The sequence below is a fragment of the Oncorhynchus clarkii genome, chromosome 22 (assembly GCF_045791955.1).
Source record: "Oncorhynchus clarkii lewisi isolate Uvic-CL-2024 chromosome 22, UVic_Ocla_1.0, whole genome shotgun sequence".
NCBI classification, from domain to species: Eukaryota; Metazoa; Chordata; class Actinopteri; order Salmoniformes; family Salmonidae; genus Oncorhynchus; species Oncorhynchus clarkii.
The window spans coordinates 12,285,885-12,308,072 of NC_092168.1; the positions used below are offsets into that span (position 1 = coordinate 12,285,885).

The window sequence follows — 22,188 nt, forward strand, 5'->3', positions numbered from 1 at the left end:
TGATGTCCTCCGCAATGGATTAGTCCACTGAGACAGGCGCGACTCAGACAGGTGTCTTAGTGCCAGTGATGTCCTCCGCAATGGATTAGTCCACTGAGACAGGAGCGACTCAGACAGGTGTCTTGTGCCGCATAGAAAATATATATTTGCGACTGCTCGACTAAAGAAATCCCAGTCGACCAACAGCCTATTGACCAAACAATCGACCAGTCGACTAATTGGGGTCAACCCTAAATGTGGTCAGCCCTATGGTCCATATGACCGGCGCAACTATGAGCGCCGTATCATAAAACGGTGCGTTATACCGAATGATGGTAACCTGCGTCATCCAGTGCTCTCGGCTTAGACAAACAGAAGAATCTTTTTTGATATTTTCTCTCCGGTCTTAGAGGATAACAATTCCGGCTCTACCCAGTTTCTATTTTTGGAATGCTCAACTAGTAGGGGACCCAGATTTATATTTTTCTCCCCCTGGTGGAAATCCAAACCCTGTTAGGTTGATTAGGGTTGGTTGATTAGGGCTTTAAGTTGAGCTATTATCAAGATGAGAATTATTCTCTTTTCCCTCCACATTTTTTTCCATGGAGTCGGTTCTCTGCTTAGTATTTCCTTGTCTAACCTTCCAAGGCACAGATGTCTACTACAGGCCGAGGTGTTGTTGATGCCTGGTGGCATTTGGCACCCTCCTCTCTTCACTTTAGAAAATACCCTATTTTTCTCAGCATTGTGCTGCGAGGGAGGAACTGTCCAGAGAGGAGGAACTTGGGCTCTGAGATGTCTGCACTCTCTCTGAGGGAGAGCAGAGTTCTGACTGAACACCCAGTCCGTTCAGCAGCTCCCGGGGTGGTGGCTGTGGCAGCGTTAAGCTGGCAGCGTTAAGGGGCAGAGATTGTCATTCTTTTGTATTGTCCTGTGGCAAATCTCCCTCAGCCCCATCAGGAGCTCTGCTGGCTAGAAACCTGTGCGATCTCTCTCTGCCGTGGCCTCTCTCTTCCATTCTCTCTGTCCCTCACCTATCGCCACTGGAAGATATAGGCACATACATACAGACAGACGTCGGGGCCAGCACCGTTCATGCTGAATTCCACTAGTGGCGACTCGTGATTTTTAGAGAAATTGCCTGGGAGGGGTGTGTGATGGTCACACTGCTGATGTTCATTGTGGCAGGGAAAAGGCCTGTGGTGTCCTTTCTCCTTCTCTCCCCGTCGCCCCCCCCTTCACCTCCATTACAGTAATGAGTCTTTACTGCAGCATCGGCAAAACAGTTGCAACACACTGGGTTAGTCAACACAGTGAGTCAATGAGTCCCGCCACAGGCAAGCTCAGCAAACTGGGACAGTGCACAGGATGCTGGCAAATGCTGACGGAGGTACTGTAGTGGCATGTAGTCATAGTAGACAGGCGGATAGATAGGAGGACAGAGAGCGAGACAGGCGTATAAGCAGGCAGACAGACAAGCAGGCGTATAGACAGACCGAGACCGTCCTACAAGATTAAGTCACGGTCCAGCTATTTCTGTGCATACAGTTTGTATGTGTATGCCAGTGCATACTGGCCCAGTCAGTGCTCTCCCCAGGTGTGCACTGACGGATGGCGAGGAAGATGAAAAATGCGAGGCAATTCTTCATGGGACCGCTTCTCTTTATTTAAATGAGTTGTATTTTTCTCCCTCCACTGCAGAGAGAACATTTTTTGATGAATTAATCTTCACAAGATCTCTTGCAGTGCGCGGGCGGTGATATTTCATTTATGACAACGGTAAAGATTGTCGTTAATTTGTAGGCAGCCTGCTGGGGGAATCGTTAGAACCGAGACCCGTCTCACCTTGGGCTCTGTTCCCTCTGCTTAGGTTTTGAACAGAGGGAAGGTGTGTGTGTGTGTGTGTGTGTGCGTGCGTGCTTTCATATGGCGCATTCATTCATTTTCACAGCTCTCTTGCTAACTCACTCACTCACACACACCTTGCTAACTCACACTCTCTCTATATTCCAGCCAGGCATTATATCAGACCAAATGCAGCCATTTTCCGCTACATATGTTTTCAGTTTCTCTTCTTAAGTGGAGAGGAAGAGCAGGATAAGGCCTAGTGACTCAGACTTTATGTAAGAGCTTTGACTTGCAAACACTTTAGTTCTCTGCTTCGTCTTCGTATTTGGCTTGGTCAACTACAGTCGCGTGGGGAGAGTTAGAGTGTGGGAATCCATTTCAAAGGGAAAATATGATCGGATACCATCTTCTAGGTCTTTGCTTCGGAGATGTTTGCTTGAGTATTATTGCAGTGCTTGATTTACGAATCTTACAGACGTACAAATATCACACCGCCCAAACATAACCTCCCCTGATATTGTAGTGGTGCGAGGTATGATATTTTGTCTGTCTAACTTTCGCACTCATCATTATGTCACGTTTCATTCAGGACTCTCCATAAATCATGGGAGCATCCACATGAATGTAAAACAGTTTAGAAATCAATCATATTGTTCTTTACAATAAAAGGGACTCCAAAATGACAAAATAGATTATTTACCATTCATTCCTTTTGGCGATCAAAATAATCTGAAACACAAGCAAAACAAATAGCAAATGCATCCAACAAGTCTGTAGAGTCACAACCTTGATGTAGTCATTGCGTGCTGTTAATATCGGACCAAATACCAAATACTTGAATACACATATAAGTGAATTTGTCCAAATAGTTTTGGCCCCTTAAAATGGGGAGACTATGTACAAAAAGTGCTGTACTTTCTAAACGGTTCACTCGATATGGGTGGAAATACCCTCAAATCAAACCTGACAGTCTGCACTTCAACCTCATAGTCATTGTTTCATTTCAAATCCAAAGTCCTGGAGTTCAAAAAATGTGTCACTATCCCAATACTTTTGGAGCTCACTGTATATATGTGTAGTATTGTTGTTGTCTCTTTCCAGTATATAACTCTTATTTTAGAAGTCCGGGGAGCAGGTAGCTGTCTAATGGCGGCCATTCAGCAGCCTGATGGTCTAGAGGTAGAAGCTATTGGCCAGTCTGACATAAAAAAAAATGTGTGCCATGATTCTCCTATACTGCCCGCGTCTGAGTGATGGAAGCGTGGAGAACAGGCCGTGGCTCTGGTGGCTGAGGTCCTTAATGATCTTCTTGGACTTCTTGGACTTGGATCTTCTTGGACACCAGCGACATCTGGTGTTGTAGGTGTCCTGGAGGGCAGGCAGTGAGCACCCAATGGTGCAATCGGCTACGCGTACCACCCTCTGTAGCACCATGCGGTCAGCGGCGGTGGAGTTGCCGTACCAGGCTGTGATACAGCCCGACAGTATGCTCTCGATGGTACTCCTGTAGAACACTGAGAGGGCTCTCGAGGACAGGCCAAATTTCTTCAGCATCCAGAGTTTGAAAAGTTGATGTCGTGCCTTCTTCATTACGGTGTCCATGTGGATTGACAATTTTATCTCCTTGGAGATGTGTACGCCAAAAGGAACTTGAAGTTTTTCACCGTCTCCGCGGTGCCCAGCCTGGTTCATCCTGAAGTCCACAATCAGCTGCTTTGTGTTGCAGACATTGAGGGAGAGGTTGTTTACCTGCCACTACACCGTCAGAGTGCCTACCTCCTCTCTATAGGCCGTTTCGTCGTTGTTGGTAATGAGGCCTACTACTGTTGTCATCAGCGAACTTGATGATGGAGTTGGAAAACCTGTGTGTATACAGGGAGTACACGAGGGGACTGAGGACACACCCTTGTGGGGCCCCCATGTTGAGGATCAGTGTGGAGGAGGTAATGTACCTCTCAAAGCACTTTATGATGACGGAAGTGAGTGCTACGGGTCGGTAGTCATTCAGTTCACTTACTTTCCCTTTCTTGGGCACAGGGGTTGATAGTGGACATCTTGAAGCAGGTGGGGAAAGCGGCCTGAGCTAGAAAGAGATAGATCTGCACATGCTCGGAGGGCGCAGCTAGGGATGGTGTTTGGGCGGCAGCCTTGCGACGGTTAAAACACTTGAACGACTTACATACGTCCTCCGTGGAGACCGTAAGCACATAGCCCTCGTTGTCTTCTAGGGCTCTCCTAGGCAGCTCAGAGTTGTTACGCTCGAAACATGAGGAAAGGGTGTCTAGGTCGTCCAGTAAGATGGCGTTGGTGTCCGCGACGTGACTGGCTTTAATTTTGTAATCCGTGATCGTTAAAAATCCCTTGCAACATACAACATCGGTGTCCGACCTGCTGAATTGCTCCTCCATTTTGCCCCTATACTTATGGACCCCAGGAAGAGTAGCAGCTGCATGTGCAGTAACTAGCTGGGATCCTCATAAACTACACTGAACTTGAAAAGCATCGCAAGGGACAGGCTGATTAGGACACGTGCAGACGCGCACGCACACACACACATACAGAGGACAAGCGCGCACGCGAACAAGCACGCACACGAACAAGCACGCACACAGACACGCACACAACGAACAAGCACGCACACAGGCACACGCACTTTTCAAGAAGAAGCTCAGGTGGCTGTGAGTGTAGCTGGCTGCCGGGTTTAATGCTCTGTGGCTGATCACATTCCAGCTGGGACTAGCATAACACCCCATGTGTCAGTAAGGTATGTGTCTCTGTGTGATCCGGTGCGTGTTCACGTGAGGGCCTCGTGTCAGTAGGCCTACAGTATACTGTAATATTACATGTGTTTGTCATGCTGCCTGTGTCTGTGAATAGTGGCAAATGTGTAAAGTGTGTGTGTGTGTGCATGCCTGTGTGCCAGCGTGTGTAGATCGTGTGTAACCAGATCTGTGTGAGAGGGCATACCTCTTGCTAGGGCGTCCGAGCACACGGCTAGCCAGCCTGCCACTCCTGCCTCTGGCACTCACATACTGGCAGCTCCAGACCACTTTGTCACTTTGTCTTTTTCCCACCCTCTTTCATCCCTCTATCCCCTCTTCAAATCCCATACCTAGTCAGTTGTCCAATGGAATGTGTTCAAATGAAATGTGTCTTCCGCATTTAACCCAACCCCTCTGAATCCATCCCCTCAGCCCCCTCCCTCATTCTCTCCTTCTCCACCTCCTACAGTCACTTCTTCCCCCTCTCTCCACCCTGGTTGTGATTGTGGTCTAAGGCTGGCTGACTCAGACCTTCACGCACAGACAGACAGACAGACAGACAGACAGACAGACAGACAGACAGACAGACAGACAGACAGACAGACAGACAGACAGACAGACAGAGAGCAGGGGCCGAGTCACATGCAGAGCAGAACACTTAGCTCCTCCGTAGCCTGCAGTAGTTCATAGTGATTTGATCGTAGAACCTATGTTTATAAGTGTAGACACCAAGGTCATTCACATCAACCATGCAATGTTTTTTTTTATTTTTAGGTTGCTTAGGAATGTCAGAATTGCTGACCAGTTTCCTCTTTTCCTCACTCTTTCTATTCCCCCCCTCCCTTTTGTCTTTCTGCTCTCTGCTTTTTACTGTAAAACCGCACTGGAAGAAGGTGTCAATAACGTTGCTGCAAGAGTGTATTATCGGACAGCTGACGCAAATATCAATATCATGTGTTTAGCCCTTTGTGTTTGGCCCAGAGGACTGTTTGTATTTCCCTTCGCTCGTCAAATCCACTCAGCTCGTTCACTCGTTCCGCAGGTTAGCCACGGTGGCTCCAGTGAATCGGACGGGAGAATTATGTGATGCTTTGTTGTTGTTTTGTCTCGCTCATGAAATCTCCACGAAGCCGTTTTCATGAGTGGTAGATGTTGATATAGATTTTGATAGAGACCCCCTCTATATTTATCTCAGAATAGATTGAAACACAGATCTAGCTAAAACACTCTCAATCACGGTCTCTCTCTCCCTGACACACACAGGGGACCGGCTGTTTATGAAACACGCGCACACACACACACACACACAGATGAGAGGGGACAAGGAAGACGTTTTGATTCAACATGTGGAGGCCGCATTTCATCTGAGCTGAACTCATAATTCTGTCGCTTCAAATAGATTAACCACACACACACACACACACACACACACCTTCCCACGGCACCACTGCCGTGCTAAATCAAATCAGATTGCCACGCGTTTGTTTGTTTGTGTGTCTGTAATCGAAATGTGCTCCACAGAGAATGAAGACCAAATAATTTCACACCCAACCACCCCCCCCTCTCCCTTCTCCTCCCTTTCTCCCCAACCAGGGGAGTACAGCAGGATTTTTATCGTTCTTCACAATCAGATTACATGTTGGAACTGTTATAATTACAGCTTTAGCTGATTAATGGGCAATCTATAATTAGGACAGGGGGTACACACACACACACACACACACACACACACACACAGAGGGAGAGAGAGAGATAACAATCCAGAAAATAGATGTTAAATTCTACAACCACCTACAAGGAAGTGATTCCCAAACCTTCCATAACAATGCCATCACCTGCAGAGAGATTAACCCAGAGAAAAGTCCCCTAAGCAAGCTGGTCCTGGGGCTCTGTTCACAAACAGACAGAGCCCACAGAGCCCCACAACAGCAACACAATTAGACCCAATCAAATCACGAGAAAACAAAAAGATAATTACTTGACACGTTGGAAAGAATTTACCAAAACATCAGAGCAAACTGGAATGCTGTTTTGCCCTAAACAGAGAGTACACAGTGGCAGAATACCTGACCACTGTGACTGTCCCAAAATTTAGGAAAGCTTTGACTATGTACAGACTCAGTGAGCATAGCCAGACTCAGTGAGCATAGGCCACCGTAGGCAGACCTGGCTTTCAAGAGAAGACAGGCTATGTGCTCACTGCCCACAAAATGAGGTGGAAACTGAGCTGCACTTCCTAACCTCCTGCCCAATGTATGAGCATATAAGAGACACATATTTCCCTCAGATTACACAGACCAACAAAGAATTTGAAAACAAATCAAACATTGATAAACTGACATACAGTAACTTTTTCTTTATTTGGACTATTTTCTACATTGTAGAATAATAGTGAAGACATCAAAAGTGTGAAATAAAACCTATGGAATCATGTAGAAACCAAAAACGTTTTAAACAAATCAAATCAAAACATATTTTATATTTTTGATTTTTCAAAGTAGCCACCCTTTGCCTTGATGACAGCTTTGCACACTCTTGGCATTCTCTCAACCAGCTTCATGAGGAATGCTTTACCAACAGTCTTGAAGGAGGTCCCACATATGTTGAGCACTTGTTGGCTGCTTTTCCTTCTCTCTGCGGTCCAACTCATCCCAAACCATCTCAATTGGGTTGAGGTTGGGTGATTGTGGAGGCCAGGTCATCTGATGCAGCACTCCATCACTCTCCTTGGTCAAATATCTCTTACACAGCCTGGAGTTGTGTTTTGGGTCATTGTCCTGTTGAGAAACAAATGATAGTCCCACTAAGCACAAACCAGATGGGATGGCGTATCGCTGCAGAATGCTGTGGTAGCCGTGTTGGTTAAGTGTGCCTTGAATTCTAAATAAATCACTGACAGTGTCACCAGCAAAGCACCATCACACCATCACACTTGGGGTGGCAGGGTAGCCTAGTGGTTAGAGTGTTGGACTAGTAACTGGAAGGTTGCAAGTTCAAATCCCCGAGCTGACAAGGTACAAATCTGTCATTCTGCCCCTGAACAGGCAGTTAACCCACTGTTCCTAGGCCGTCATTGAAAATAAGAATTTGTTCTTAACTCACTTGCCTCACTAGTTAAGTAAAGATAAAAATTAAAAAATGAACACTTCCTCCTCCATGCTTCACAGTGGGAACCACACATGTGAATATCATCCGTTCACCTACTCTGTATCCCAGAAAGACACGGTGGTTGGAACCATAAATCTCACATTTGGACACATCAGATCAAAGGACAGATTTCCACCGGTCTAGCGTCCATTGCTTGTGTTTCTTGGCACAAGCAAGTCTCTTCTTATTATTGGTGTCCTTTAGTAGTGGTTTCTTTGCAGTAATTTGACCATGAAGGCCTGATTCACAGACTTCTCTGAACAGTTGATGTTGAGATGTGTCTGTTATTTGAACTCTGAAGCATTTATTTGGGCTGCAATCCGAGGTGCAGTTAACTCTAATTAATTTATCCTCTGCAGCAGAGGTAACTCTGGGTCATCCTTTCCTGTGGCAGTTTCATCATAGCGCTTGATGGTTTTTGCGACTGCACTTGAAGAAATGTTCTTTGGCAATATCTAGAGTCTAGAGAGACTAGAGAGAGCGAGACTGGAGAGAGAGCGAGACTGGAGAGAGAGCGAGACTGGAGAGAGAGAGAGACTGGAGAGAGAGAGAGACTGGAGAGAGAGAGACTGGAGAGAGAGAGAGACTGGAGAGAGAGAGAGAGACTGGAGAGAGAGAGAGACTGGAGAGAGAGAGAGACTGGAGAGAGAGAGACTGGAGAGAGAGAGAGAGGGAGACTGGAGAGAGAGAGAGATGGAGACTGGAGAGAGAGAGAGGGAGACTGGAGAGAGAGGGAGACTGGAGAGAGAGAGAGAGACTGGAGAGAGAGAGAGAGAGACTGGAGAGAGAGAGAGAGAAAGACTGGAGAGAGAGAGAGAGAGAGAGAGACTGGAGAGAGAGAGAGAGACTGGAGAGAGAGAGAGACTGGAGAGAGAGAGACTGGAGAGAGAGAGAGAGAGAGACTGGAGAGAATTGAGAGACCTGAGAGAATTGAGAGACCTGAGAGAATTGAGAGACCTGAGAGAATTGAGAGAGAGAGAGAGACTGGAGAGACTGAGAGAATGGAGAGACAGACAATGGAGAGAGCGACTGGAGAGACTGAGAGAAAATGGAGAGACTGAGAGAATGGCGAGCGAGTGAGAATGGAGAGACTAGAGATTGAGAGAGACTGGAGAGAGAGACTGAGAGACTGGAGAGAGAGACTGAGGGACCGGAGAGAGAGACTGAGGGACCGGAGAGAGAGACTGAGGGACCGGAGAGAGAGACTGAGGGACCGGAGAGAGAGACTGAGGGACCGGAGAGAGAGACTGAGGGACCGGAGAGAGAGACTGAGGGACCAGAGAGAGAGAGAGAGACTGGATCAAAACCTTAGTACAGGATCAGTGAGCACAGCCTTGCCATTGGGGAGGGTGGACACAGGGAAACATCCATGTCGAGGAAGGGCTGTGCAACCACTGCACCACAGCAAAACCCGAGACAGAGATGCATTTCCTGACAAAATGTCCAAAATATAAAACAATTAGAGAGTTTCATTTCCCTACATTTGGAACCCTTATTCGAGGTTTCAAAGACGTCTCCGATGAGGATAGGCTACCCTGTCAGGACACAGAGGGCTGTGGGTTGGCAGCGCACTACATTGCTGCCTGCCATAAGATAAGGTACAGTGTCTGACAGACCAACCAACTTGCATGTGTCCCTTATGCTTATTTTTATTGTTCAATGTATGGTTATTTTTACACTTGGTTATTGTTGTTAATGTTGTCCCATTGATAATTGTCATGACGTTGGCCTGGGGGGGTAGATTTATGACAGTCATAAATACCTCTTCCCCTCTTTTTCCTCTCTCTACCCTACTGATATTACATTTGCAAAACCCTTGGTTAACATAGAGATTCTGGGAACATCAGTAGGTGGGGGGAAATTAACTATATTCTGGTAATCTGAACAATTGAACATATGCGGTACTTAATGAATATGATATCATATATGAGACATTCTCATCAATGATAAGATGACATAAACTCTACAGTGGAAAGCCTACACATCAGAGTTATCGGATTCACATGGAATTGTTGTTCAATTTAAATGTTTGAATATGAAATTATTTGTGATGGGATGAAATGTGATTTTAGCTTTTAAAATGTGAGATGTGGGTTTTCATAAGATAGGGCTGCTCACTCAGTGGCCCGCCCACGTGAAGAGACTGAGGTTGTAAACTATGAAACACACCCCTTTTCTCCCTTCCTATATAAAGCCTTGACGACAACATAACTTCCTGTTCCCGGGATGTAGGACGACGGTCCTATGTCAGAATGGTTCAGATAATAACTACGGAACGAAGCCAACATCAGCGTGAGCTTTGGTTGCGAATGGTATGAACTTTGAACTCTCATTCACTACAAAAGTGATACATCCTAGCCGAGTTGAGTTAGCAACAGCCGCTGCAAACGAGGGTTAGGAAGGAACAGACAGAGTATCCCGTCTATCACACAATGACGTTACTACAACGTACCCAATTGACAGCCAGAGACATTCTTCAAAGGACTCGGTTTGGCAACACGGCCTTCCATCTACCACCAACCTACCGAAGCTCAGAGTAAATATTTGTTGCATTTTCCTTTTCCAAATGGGCGGTAATTTAGAATGCATAAGATACTGTATTTACGATAGCACAGCTTCTCCTTTGTTCCTCAGTCTTCCCGCTCCTTCACTCAACCCAGCCCCTTTTCTTTTGTGTAACAAGCTGTCATATCTGTTCCGCCCGCTAGGGACATTTTCCTTTATGACGTAATTTGTAATCAAGTTATGATTTAATTATGTGTATGTCTATGTGTAATTCTGTGTGATTTAGTTAGGTATTTAGTTAACCTCTTGGTGTTAGGGGACAGTATTTTCATTTTTGGAAAAAAAACGTTCCCGTTTTAAACGGGATATTTTGTCAGGAAAAGATGCTAGAATATGCATATAATGGACAGCTTTGGATAGAAAACACTCGTTTCCAAAACTGTAAGATATTGTCTGTGAGTATAACAGAACTGATGTTGCAGGCGAAAGCCTGAGAAAAATCCAATCCGGAAGTGCCCCAGGTTCCAATGACTCCCTATTCAGCTGTGAATGTACCATCAACGAGCTTACGCTTGTTGAAGAATAGCCGTAGGCAGCCACATTGCGTAAGTGGTCACATGGTGGCTCCGAGAGAGATTCTCGCGTAAAATACAGAGGTAGCCATTACTCCAATCGGTCCTAGTGAAAAACGAATTGTCCCGACGGATATATTATCGAATAAATATTAGAAAAACACCTTGAGGATGGATTCTAAACAACGTTTGCCATGTTTCTGTTGATATTATGGAGCTAATTTGGAATATTTTTCGGCGTTGTGGTGAACTTACACAAATGCTTGTCTAGCGTTGGCTGTAAAGCATATTTTGAAAATCTGAGATGACAGGGTGATTAACAAAAGGCTAAGCTGTGTTCCAATATATTTCACTTGTGATTTTCATGAATAGGAATATTTTCTAGGAAGATTTATGTCCGTTGCGTTATGCTAATTAGTGTCAGATGATGAGAACGGTCCCGTTCACGGGATGGGGTGTCACTACAGGATAATAAATAATTAAACCCAATTTTGTATTGCTGATTCAAATTGTTAGCCAGGGTTCTTGCAGATAACTAAGAATTTACAACTTTCAGATGAGACTGAATTAAGGTGACGATTAATATTGACTGCTATTGATGTAAAATATTACTAGGTCTTTAAGAGTTTAAGAGTTTATTCGGAAGATAACAGCTCTATAAATATTATTTTGTGGTGCCTGACTCTCTAGTTAATTACATTTACATGATTAGCTCAATCAGATAATAGTAATTACGGAGAATAGCATGTCATATCACTTAATCCGGCATAGCCAAAGACGCAACATAATATTGATCATTATTATTAATTATGTTAATATTGTAAAAAGTAAGCTTTGGCAATATGTACATTGTTACGTCATGCCTATAAAGCTAATTGAATTGTCTGGAGAGAGACAGACTGGAGAGAGAGACTGGAGAGAGGGAGAGCGTGAGGGAGGGAGGCCGTGAGCAGGCAAACAGGCCCAACCCCCACTCTTACACTAGCCCAAGCCAATGGCATGTATCATATGCTCCGCAGGCTCTGCTCACACTTACTGGTCTGACAACATTGGACACTTTATGGCACCCAAAGCCTTCACTATCTCATCCTGGGATATCCAAGGCCTGAGGGCATCTGTCTTTAATCTAAAGAGAAGGAACCTGGACTTCACCAAGTAAATTAGAAATACAGACCGTGTCATCCTACAAGAAACATGGTACAGAGGAGATGGACCCACTGGTTGCCCTCTACGTTACAGAGAGCTGAACATCCACCAAACTACCAGGTTTGAAACAGGAAAGGGGCTCAGGGAGTATACCTATTTGGTGTAAAGCAGACCTAACTCACAAGGTGAGACCCAAATGCAGACACAGGAGGCAAATGGTTGAGCTCTGATATTTATTATAACAAAGGGAGCAGGCAAAGGCAGGTCAGGGACAGGAGAGTTCATAAACCAGGTCAGAGTCCAAACAGTACCAGACGATATGGCAGTCTCGAGGTCAGGCCAGGCAGGGGTCAGAAACCAGATCTGAGTCCAAAACAGTACAGGGGGGATAGGCAGGCTGGTAGTCAGAACAGGCAGAGTGGTCAGGCCGGCGGGTTCGGAGTCAGGAAAGGCACGGGTCGAAACCAGGAGGACTAGAATCAAACAGAGCCTGGAAAAAATAGGAGCAAGGAAAACGCTGGTTGACTTGGCAAACGAGACGAACTGGCACAGAGAGACAGGAAACACAGGGACATAAACACCGGGGATAATAAGCGACCGCTTGAGGGGTGGAGACCATCACAAGGACAGGTGAACCAGATCAGGGTGTGACAATTCAATTATTCAAAACATTTTACATTTGGCTAGAAATTCAAATGGAAAATATCTCAACAGAGAAACATTTCCTCCTGTGTGCTACCTATATCCCCCCCCACTAGAATCCCCATACTTTAATGCAGACAGCTTCTCCATTCTAGAGGGGAGATCAATCCTTTCCAGACCTAGGGACATGTACTAATCTGTGGTGACCTAAATGCCAGAACTGGACAAGAACCTGACACCCTCAGCACACAGGGGGACAAACATCCAACTGGAGGTGACAGCATTCACTCCCCCATATACCCCCCTAGACACAACTGCGACAACATAACCAACAAAAACGTATCACAACTCCTGCAGGTCTGTCGCATGCTGGGTATGTACATAGTCAATGGTAGGTTTCGAGGGGACTCCTACTGTAGGTAACTCTATAACTTTAGTTGTGATACAAACCTTATGAAAACTTATAGGCCTACGGGCTAGGCTACATGAGGTATGCTACTATGATTATAAAAAGCCTTATTGTACACAAGCTGGGCATCATTCACAAGTGATAATATATAATTCACAAGTGATCGGCTAATATTGTCACCCAATCAGACTGTTCTTGATTGAATCTTGTCTTCACATATACTTGTAATGAACATGGTGGGAGACAGAGAGCTGGTTTCAAGTGCAGGGCACAGCAGTTGTAATTTGTAAAGGACCACAGAAGGAGGCAGGTAGCTGGGTCCAGGGGCAGGCAGAAGGTCATACACAGGAGGAGGCAGGTAGCTGGGTCCTGAGGGGCAGGCAGAAGGGCATACACAGAAGGAGCTAGGTAGCTGGATCCTGAGGGGCAGGCAGAAGGTCATACACAGAAGGAGCTAGGTAGCTGGGTCCAGGGGCAGGCAGAAGGTCATACACAGGGGGTCCAAAAAGGCAACAGTACAGGCAGAGGAAAGGCTAGTAACGTCGCCCGGGAGATCAGGCAATATTTCAATAACAGGAAATCCAGGGAAAAGGGAAAAGGCGTCGTTAGTGAGGCAGGCCAAAACGATCATACACGGGAGGATTCAATTACGGGAAAAACAGAGCTCCGACTAGACATGTGTCTCAAAACAAACAATACCTCACAGTGATGGGGTGCAAAGAACTCAACTAAATAGTGTGTGATAATGACATACAGGTGTGTGAACAAGTGATCAGAATTCAGGTGATTGGGATCTAGCGCGTGAGCTGCGTTCAGGGGATCTATGTGTTTGAAAGTGTGAGTTGTAAGCAGACGTTACAATACTAAATAAAATGTGAAAATTGTTTTGATTTAGAATGGACCATTATCATGCACCTGTCTTGAAAAAATACATGTCATTTATGCACTTAAATAGCAAATGGAGGATGCTTTTCCCGTGGTTCATTTTCATGCCAGCCAGGTAGTTTATACTCCTGTTGTAAATAAGCACTGTGCTTAATATTAAGAAAGTAGAGAAATAAATATAGTAGGCCTAGCCTATAGAAAGCTGTTGGAATCCTCCCCCTTTTAATAGAGGCCATCACTGTGTTTTCTCACGCAATTGCTTAGCCTATAGAAATGTTGCACAACATGAGCTCATGGGCACTCGTGTGTTTGATTAGATTTTTATTCACGTTTGCATTGATGTCAGACTGATTAGAGGGACAATTGAGTGCCGAGTACCAGGCAGTTAGCAAGTTTGGTAGTTAGCAAGTCTGCAGCATCAGAGCTTGGAGAAACATAATTTCCGTGACTAAACGGTCCCGTGGAATTTCACTGCTATCATGACTCGTGACCGCCGGTGTGGCGGTAATACGGTCACCGTAACAACCCTACACCCAACTAAATTTGTCACTCGTGAAACATAGTGGAAAAGTTGCAGTAAAAGGAGAACCATGCACAGTAATCATTTGGATTAACCTTCTATTACAGACTCATTTTAGACATTTTATTTGCATACCAATTTAACAAAATAGTCAACATGATTTTCAAAACCTTTTTATTGAATTTAGAGAAATATCATCACTATTGTTCTCTGTAAAATGTTCAATGTTAATTGTATGACTCTGAAACTTGTTGATTCATTTAATGACTAATCCATCTAATTAATTATGTTGGATGTTTAAATGATCACTTTACTATAATTTATTTTGGAAACAGTGTCAACCATAGAGGTACAGCACATAACGGACTTGTCTTGGTATAGACATTGCCGTTGAGAGATTCCACCTTTTTTAAACTGGGTGGGGATTCCAATGGGTTTGGCGTGACCAGCCAATAATCAGAGAGCGTTGTCTTCTTCAAATTGGGTTGCCTGTGGTTTGTAAACCAAAGACTAAGGTAATATCCAGGAGCCAAGACCAAGATGTATCCCAGGACACTGGTCCCAAGATCCAGTGTGTGTGTGTGTGTTTGTTTGTGAGGGGGGAAATAAATAAATGTGTGTTTGGGTGTTCACACTTCATTTTCCAACGAGCCCATTCACCACCGGTAGTGTAGAAATCTCCTTGGCTGTGTAACGACTCGATAGCATTAGTGCTGCATGCAGAAATAGACCCCATTCTGACATGTTGACAGCGCCTGGTGAAAAACACCTCCGTTTGCTACAGTATGGCCGTGTCTCAAATGACACTCTGTGCAGTGCTTTAGACCAGGGACCTTAGGGCTCTCATCCAAAGTAATGCACTATGTAGGGAATAGGGTGCCGTTTGGGACGTAACCTATGTACCTGAGAAACCATTGGCGTTTAAACTAATTCAATTAGTCTTGTCTAATTTAAAGTTGGATCCGCAGTCTTAAAGGCACATTCGCTGAATTTGCTAGCTGTTATAATACACCTCTCCTCCTGGTCCGTTGGATGTAGACTTCTTTGCATGCGTCCTAGTGAGGCAGTGTTATGTAGGCACTGAATGTATAATGATGTTATACAAGGCTTTCTCATCCTAACTTGCCGTGTTCTCTCTCCTCTCTCTCTCCTCTCCTCTCCTCTCTCTCTCTCTCTCTCTCTCTCTCTCTCTCTCCTCTCCTCTCCTCTCCTCTCCTCTCCTCTCTCTCCTCTCTCTCTCTCTCTCTCTCTCTCTCTCTCTCTCTCTCTCTCTCTCTCTCTCTCTCTCTCTCTCTCTCTCTCTCTCTCTCTCTCTCTCTCTCTCTCTCTCTCTCTCTCTCTCTCTCTCCTCTCTCCTCTCTCTCTCTCTCTCCTCCCCTCTCTCTCTCTCTCTCTCTCTCTCTCTCTCTCTCTCTCTCTCTCTCTCTCTCTCTCCTCCTCTCTCTCTCTCTCCTCCTCTCTCTCTCTCTCCTCCCCCCCCTCTCTCTCCTCCCCCCTCTCTCTCTCTCTCTCTCTCCTCCCCTCTCTCTCTCTCCCCTCCTCCCCTCTCTCTCTCTCCTCCCCTCCTCCCCTCTCTCTCTCTCTCTCCTCCCCCTCTCTCTCTCTCTCTCTCCTCCTCTCTCTCTCCTCCCCTCTCTCTCTCTCTCTCACTCTCTCCTCCCCTCTCTCTCTCTCCTCCCCCCTCTCTCTCTCTCACTCTCTCCTCCCCTCTCTCTCTCTCTCTCTCTCCTCCCCTCCCCTCTCTCTTTCACCCCCCCCCCTTCTCTCTTGAAGTCAACGCAGAGTGAAATCCAGAGAAGTAACTTCCAACTCTCATCCCTGTCTCACGGTAGGTCCACTTTGTTAATAGTTGTTTCCCCCACTGCTTAGGAGTTAGCTCTATTTCTTTTTTCTCAGCGTGTGTCCTGTGTCTCTACCATTTGACTTGCGCCCTGCACTCAATTGCTCCATTGCGTCCAGTGCAATCGAGCTACCAGAGCAAAGATTTCCCATGCTGTATCTGTCCATCGTGTGCCCAGTCTGTCTATTGGGAAGCTTTTAAGATGGGATGAAAAATGAAACAATGCAGGAGGGTTTTTTTTTTTGCTGTTCTTTTCATCTAAATATATAAAAGCCTTGTGTATTTTTATTGATCAGCTGGAGCTGTACAGGCAAGCATTTTGCTTGGGGAAAATGTGAGCCGTCATCATGGCAGATTGTGTCCCGCAGGAGATAAAAAACACGCACGGGCGGGCACACCTCCAACACAAACCTCCACACACATCCTCTCCTGGCTAACACACACAGTCAAGCACATCCCACCTTCTCCACAGGTCCTCACCCGGTCCAGTAAAGACAGATTTGAACTGGGAGGTTTGATTACGGCAAAGCACATTTTGTTTCCCACTCTGCTATACTGATCATGTTTAAACAGCAGCGTGTGTGTGTGTGTGTGTGTGTCTCTTTTTGTATTTTTTTCCCGGCGGCTTTTGTCTTTTTATTTTCACAGTGTGGTGTCATCGAGATAACGTCTCTTTTCTATTCATGTCACAGCTCCCAGACAATGTGCGTTGTTTTGACTGTCATGTTGTGCCTGCTGTATATTGGGACGGTTGGTAACAACCTCCCAAAACATTCCTTATCTGCCCTCCCTCCTAAATTGCCGCAGGGGGGATGTCTGGGTCAGGTTTTCCCCCTACTCTGCACTGTACGATAGTTTCCACTGCCCATGCACCACCACTCCATTCCTCTATTGATCACGGCTGACCGCGGCGGCGGTGGTGTGTGTGGTACGTCCCTGGCTCTCTACCGTTTGTGACGTGCGCCCTGCACTCAATTGCTCCATTGCGTCAAGTGCAATCGAGCTACCTCACACCCTTTGACCTTTGGATGTCATTGGTTTAAAGAAACTCGACTCTCAGAGGAAATTGACTGTGCTGGTGAGTAGACCTGGGTGGTATAACGTATACCGGGGTATTATCGAAATACCCACGGTATGATTTTCAATAACGTCCCCAAATTATAACATGACAATCCATTGTTGTGCAGCGCAAGAGAAGGGATCAAGTTACACTTAAAGTTCCCTACTAATGTTTGCCAGATAAAATATCTTATTACTATAAGAGTAACTATCTAACTATCTGTAACTATGTGCCCAATACATTTTCTCCAGCCCAGGGCTCCAGCTGTACATTTGTTTTGCTAACTTGCTAGCTAAATGTCTAGCTTGCAAGATCAAGTTTCTTGAGAGTAGGCTTAAACACTGGTATACACTGATAAGGCCATACTGGGTAAAATGCCGTTTGGTCTCTGTTCTTTTTTAATCAGTTTTTTTCATCCTCTCCTTCTAATCAGGGCCTGATTCAGATCTGGGACACCAAGTGAGTGCAATTAACAATGAGGTAGAAACAAAAAAACAGTGTTTTGGCCCTTTTGGACTGGAAGTTGCTCTGTACAGTATACACGAACAGTATGTGTCTTTGAAAGTGAAGTGTACTCTCCCACTCCAGGTATCTCTCCCCTAGAGAGCTTTTCAGCCCACTCCCAAAACCCCACCACCCCCTCTCGTCTCTATATACGGTCACCGCGTCCAGTCACCACATCAACAGTCACTGTGCATCAGGTCCCAACGGGCGCCCTAGCAGAAAGAAAGGGCAGGCAAGGACGCACTAGCCACTAGCCACTGCTAGCTAGTGCCAGGCTAGCCAGGGCAGCAGAAGGCCGAGCTCAGCAGGGACAGCCCAATGCAATCTGTCTCTGGCGGAACACATGTCAGGCCAATACACACCACAGCCAGCTCTCTTTACCCAGTGTTAAAGTCTCACACTGATCCCAAACCTGTCACTTATTGGCAGTGGCACAGCAGAGAACACATAGTGTAGTACAGGGTTTTGCCGTTTAGCTGCTAACCCTTGGTTTTGAAAAATCGTTATTATTTTATCGTTACATCCATGTGCTTTTTGTTATGAGTGAGATTTTGGTAGTGTTATTTGGAAGAGGGGAAAGTTGGAGAGCAAATGTGTGTTTGGGACAGTAAAACAGTAAGGGGGAAAGTAAAGGAGAAGACATAAAAAGAGAGACGGAGGCAATGAAAAAGAGTTCAGCCGAAAAGCCACTTCAATGGCTGATGTATGCCGTGCACTGCGAGAGAGACAGCCACAGAATGATTTGGGGCCAGACAGTGCTGTCACACACCAAGGTGTGTGTGTGTGTGTGTGTGTGTGTGTGTGTGTGTGTCAAAGTGTGCGAGAGAATTATGAATATGCCGTGCTCTGTTTATAGTACACAGTTCATACTTTTAACGGGATTGCTGTTATGAACAGGGGATTTCACTTTTAAGATGGGATCAAAATGAAACAATGCAACTTGTTGTTGCTGTTCTCGTCATCTAAATACGAAAGCATTGTGTGTTCTCTATTGTTCAGTTGGAGCTGCACATGCATCTTGCTTGGGGAAAATGTGAGCCGTCATCATGGCAGATCGTTTCCCACAGGAGATGATAAAACACGCACGTGCGGGCACACCTCCACACTCATCCTCTCCTGGCTAACACACAGAGTCAAACACATCCCGCCTTCTCCACAGGTTCTCACCCGGTCCAGTAAGGACATATATGAACTGGGAGTGTAATGATGGGGCGGTGAGTCGGAAGCAGGTGCAGGTGAAACGTTTTAATAAAACAACAACAACCAAGAACGCGATACTAACACAAGGCAGAACGCAAGAACAACGCACAGACATGAAACAGAAACAATGACGCCTGGGGAAGGAACCAAAGGGAGTGACATATATAGGGCAGGTAATCAAGGAGGTGATAGAGTCCAGGTGAGTGTCATGACGCGCTGGGGCGCGTGACGATGGTGACATGTGTATCGGGACAATGAGCAGCCTGATGACCTAGAGGCCGGAGAGGGAGCCCACGTGACAGGGAGGTTTGATTACTGCACATTTGTTTCCCACTCTGCTATACGGATCATGTTTAAACAGCGTGTGATTACTGCACATTTGTTTCCCACTCTGCTATACGGATCATGTTTAAACCGCGTGTGGTGTGTGACTGTTCATTTCTGCCCGGGGGGCTTTTGTGCACTGGGTGTTGTCTACTACTAAACTAAACTGTATAATGTCCCATTGTACAAGTACAGTTTGATACAAGTAAGGCTTGTTTGAGACAAGCTATTGGATTATGCTATTTGGTATGAAACCATCAATTATGGTCTACCTCAGTCGAGGTAAAGCCCTGTAAGCCTTGGATTGGATTCATTCGATGCTCGTGTGTGGAAGGGGGGTTATGGGGAGGATGTATAGCCAGTGGCACTGCGATGTATGGGACTGGTGGGCTCATTGTACAAAACAACAATGTGGGTTACTGTATTGTTTGAATGTTTTATTGACAGGGTAAACCCAACGGGATGCGTCCTCTTGTTATCACCGTGGTTTTGAATTAAGGTCAAAGAAAAGCAACATCAACGTTTCAACGTCAACAGTTCTAGCGATGACACGGTGCAACGGATGAAAAGAAAAGTGAGACAAATGATCTGCACCTGCTCACAAAGCAAACGTACCAAACCGTCAAAAAGACCATGTCTGCAGATGGATCGGTGGTGTTCATTTGAAAACATCAACAGTTATCAGGTGGATGAAAATAAGAAATTCCACTCTATCATGTTTGTGATTGGGACCACCTTATTCTTAGATTTTTTTGCAATGATATTTTTTTTATTCAGTTTTCATATTGGGTTGCAAAATAACATTTGGGGTCTGGGAAGCCCTCACCTCCTGGGTCTAGAAAGCCCTAACCTCCTGGGTCTAGAAAGCCCTAACCTCCTGGGTCTAGAAAGCCCTAACCTCCTGGGTCTGGAAAGCCCTAACCTCCTGGGTCTGGAAAGCCCTAACCTCCTGGAGCTAGAAAGCCCTAACCTCCTGGAGCTAGAAAGCCTTGGCTCTTCACTTGATTGTGGTACAGTCGTTCCCATTCGCACAGCGAAGAGCAGGAAGCCACTAAAGGTGTTATGGTTACAATGATCACCAAAAGGCCCCTTGTCCTTTGGGAAGACACATGTAGACCACATCTCCCACCTACAGCTCGAAAGTTAGTGCATTAGATACGTGTAAATTATCTACGTCATTTAATTCTCAGTTAAATGTAACTTTCTGGTCATTCTTGCATATACACCCAACAATACACCTGCGGAAATAAGTGATGGTGAATCTAAAGTAGTAAACTCCTTTGAGTGGTGCTGTGAAGATAACTGTGAGTTGCAGGCTGTGCCGATGTTTGTAATGACAGTACCGTAGACAAGGGTGGTTTCAGTATTGAATGGTCCTACAGCTCCTGAACCAGTCAAACTAGCAGAGAAAGGCAACCTTTGGTCTGTCTGCACTCACCCTCTCCAGCTCCTCCACCTTGTTCCTCTGGAGCTGCAGTTCAGTCTTAGTGACGCACAGCTCCTCTCGAAGAGTCGTCACCTCCCTTTTCTGCTCATCCAACTCCCTCTCACTGGCAGTCACGCTGGCCATCCATGGTGGACTGTTCAGCTGTTTGCCCCGGTTTCTTTCTCTCCTCTACCTTGTTCTTCCGGAGCTGCAGTTCAGTGTTAGTGGCGCTCAGCTCCACTCTCTCTTCTACCCGTGACAGCACCCAGGATGTTCACTTTGTCTCTCAGCACCCTCAGCTCAGTCCAGATGGCCAGTCACCTCTTTGTGGCTTGTCTCGGGTAGCGTCATAACCATGACTGTCAATCACACTCTCTCCCTGAGCCCATATCCCAAACAGACAGTACAGCAACACCAGCAGAACTACAGCACCCCTCATTCTAAAATGATTGTATACAGGCTCAGTGCCCTCCTTTACATCCACAAACCACTTGATTAGTCAATAGGGGGAATTTGACTTGTGTCTGGTGGAACTGTTTCAAAGAAAGCACAGGCTGAACAAACACAGACCGATATTACGTTCTAGATATGTCAGTCGTATCTGTTTCTTAAGACCGTGGGAGCACACGATGTATTACATTTTAAACTCAGCACTCTCGTGACAGTAGCAGTCTCCTAAAATGTATGTTTTTGTTGACTGGCTGAAGTTACCATGTGGTGTTTACATGAAAAACTCTCTGATTTGAACCACATTAGGCTATATTGTGTCGGGTAGTGTTTTGATCGGGTTTGTCGGTCGGTCCCCCGCTCGCCTTCTGTTTCTCTCAAGTACGCACCCACACCCTTATGTGGGCGCACACACACGTGCACATACACGTTTTCTCTCACTCTCCCTCAACCCCTGAAGAAAAAACTAATCAAAGCAGACAAATTATGTTATATTATGTAGTCGGCTTGAGACAAACATGGTTTGGGATAATTGGGCTGTATGCTTTACGTAACTCCCCAAAAGCGCTGACTTTAACCAAGGGATCAACTGAAGAAACAAACATGTCAAATTGTCCTCATCTAAGATTATTTACCCTCACAAAGACTTCTCACTCTCCCCTTCAAAAGAGTGTTAAGTGTCTAACGGTAGCAAATGATCCATTATTATTATTATTATTATTCCCATTGGGAATTCAGAAAGCTTTGCCGCCGGAATGCCTTTGTTTAATCTCAGCGGGTTTCCGCAGGATAAAAGGCAGACAGGCATGCAGTCAGACTCTGGGGAGAAAGCATTCAAGAACAAACTTCATCATGACACGAGCATTCAAGAGCACAAGGAATTGCAATTACCAAGCAATTTCAGACACCAGACCTTGGCAATCTTATGTCATGTGGTTTGGGAGTGTGTGTGTTCGTTACACCTTAATTACG

The 22,188-nt window shown here is 45.6% G+C and overlaps 1 protein-coding gene across 6 annotated transcripts in view; it reads left to right on the top strand.

Annotated features, from left to right (window-relative positions):
- LOC139380405 (adenosine deaminase RNA specific B1b) overlaps nucleotides 1-22,188 on the top strand; it is a 169,458-nt gene that overhangs the window by 69,089 nt on the left and 78,181 nt on the right. For 4 of the 6 annotated variants that reach the window (XM_071123046.1, XM_071123055.1, XM_071123054.1 and 1 more), the window contains exon 3: nucleotides 16,189-16,243. The exons of 1 other annotated variant lie outside the window; for it this stretch is intronic. The gene's annotated coding sequence lies outside the window, so the exon portion shown is untranslated. The remainder of the gene's footprint in view (nucleotides 1-16,188; nucleotides 16,244-22,188) is intronic. One more of the 6 variants, XM_071123049.1, reaches the window with a different exon arrangement.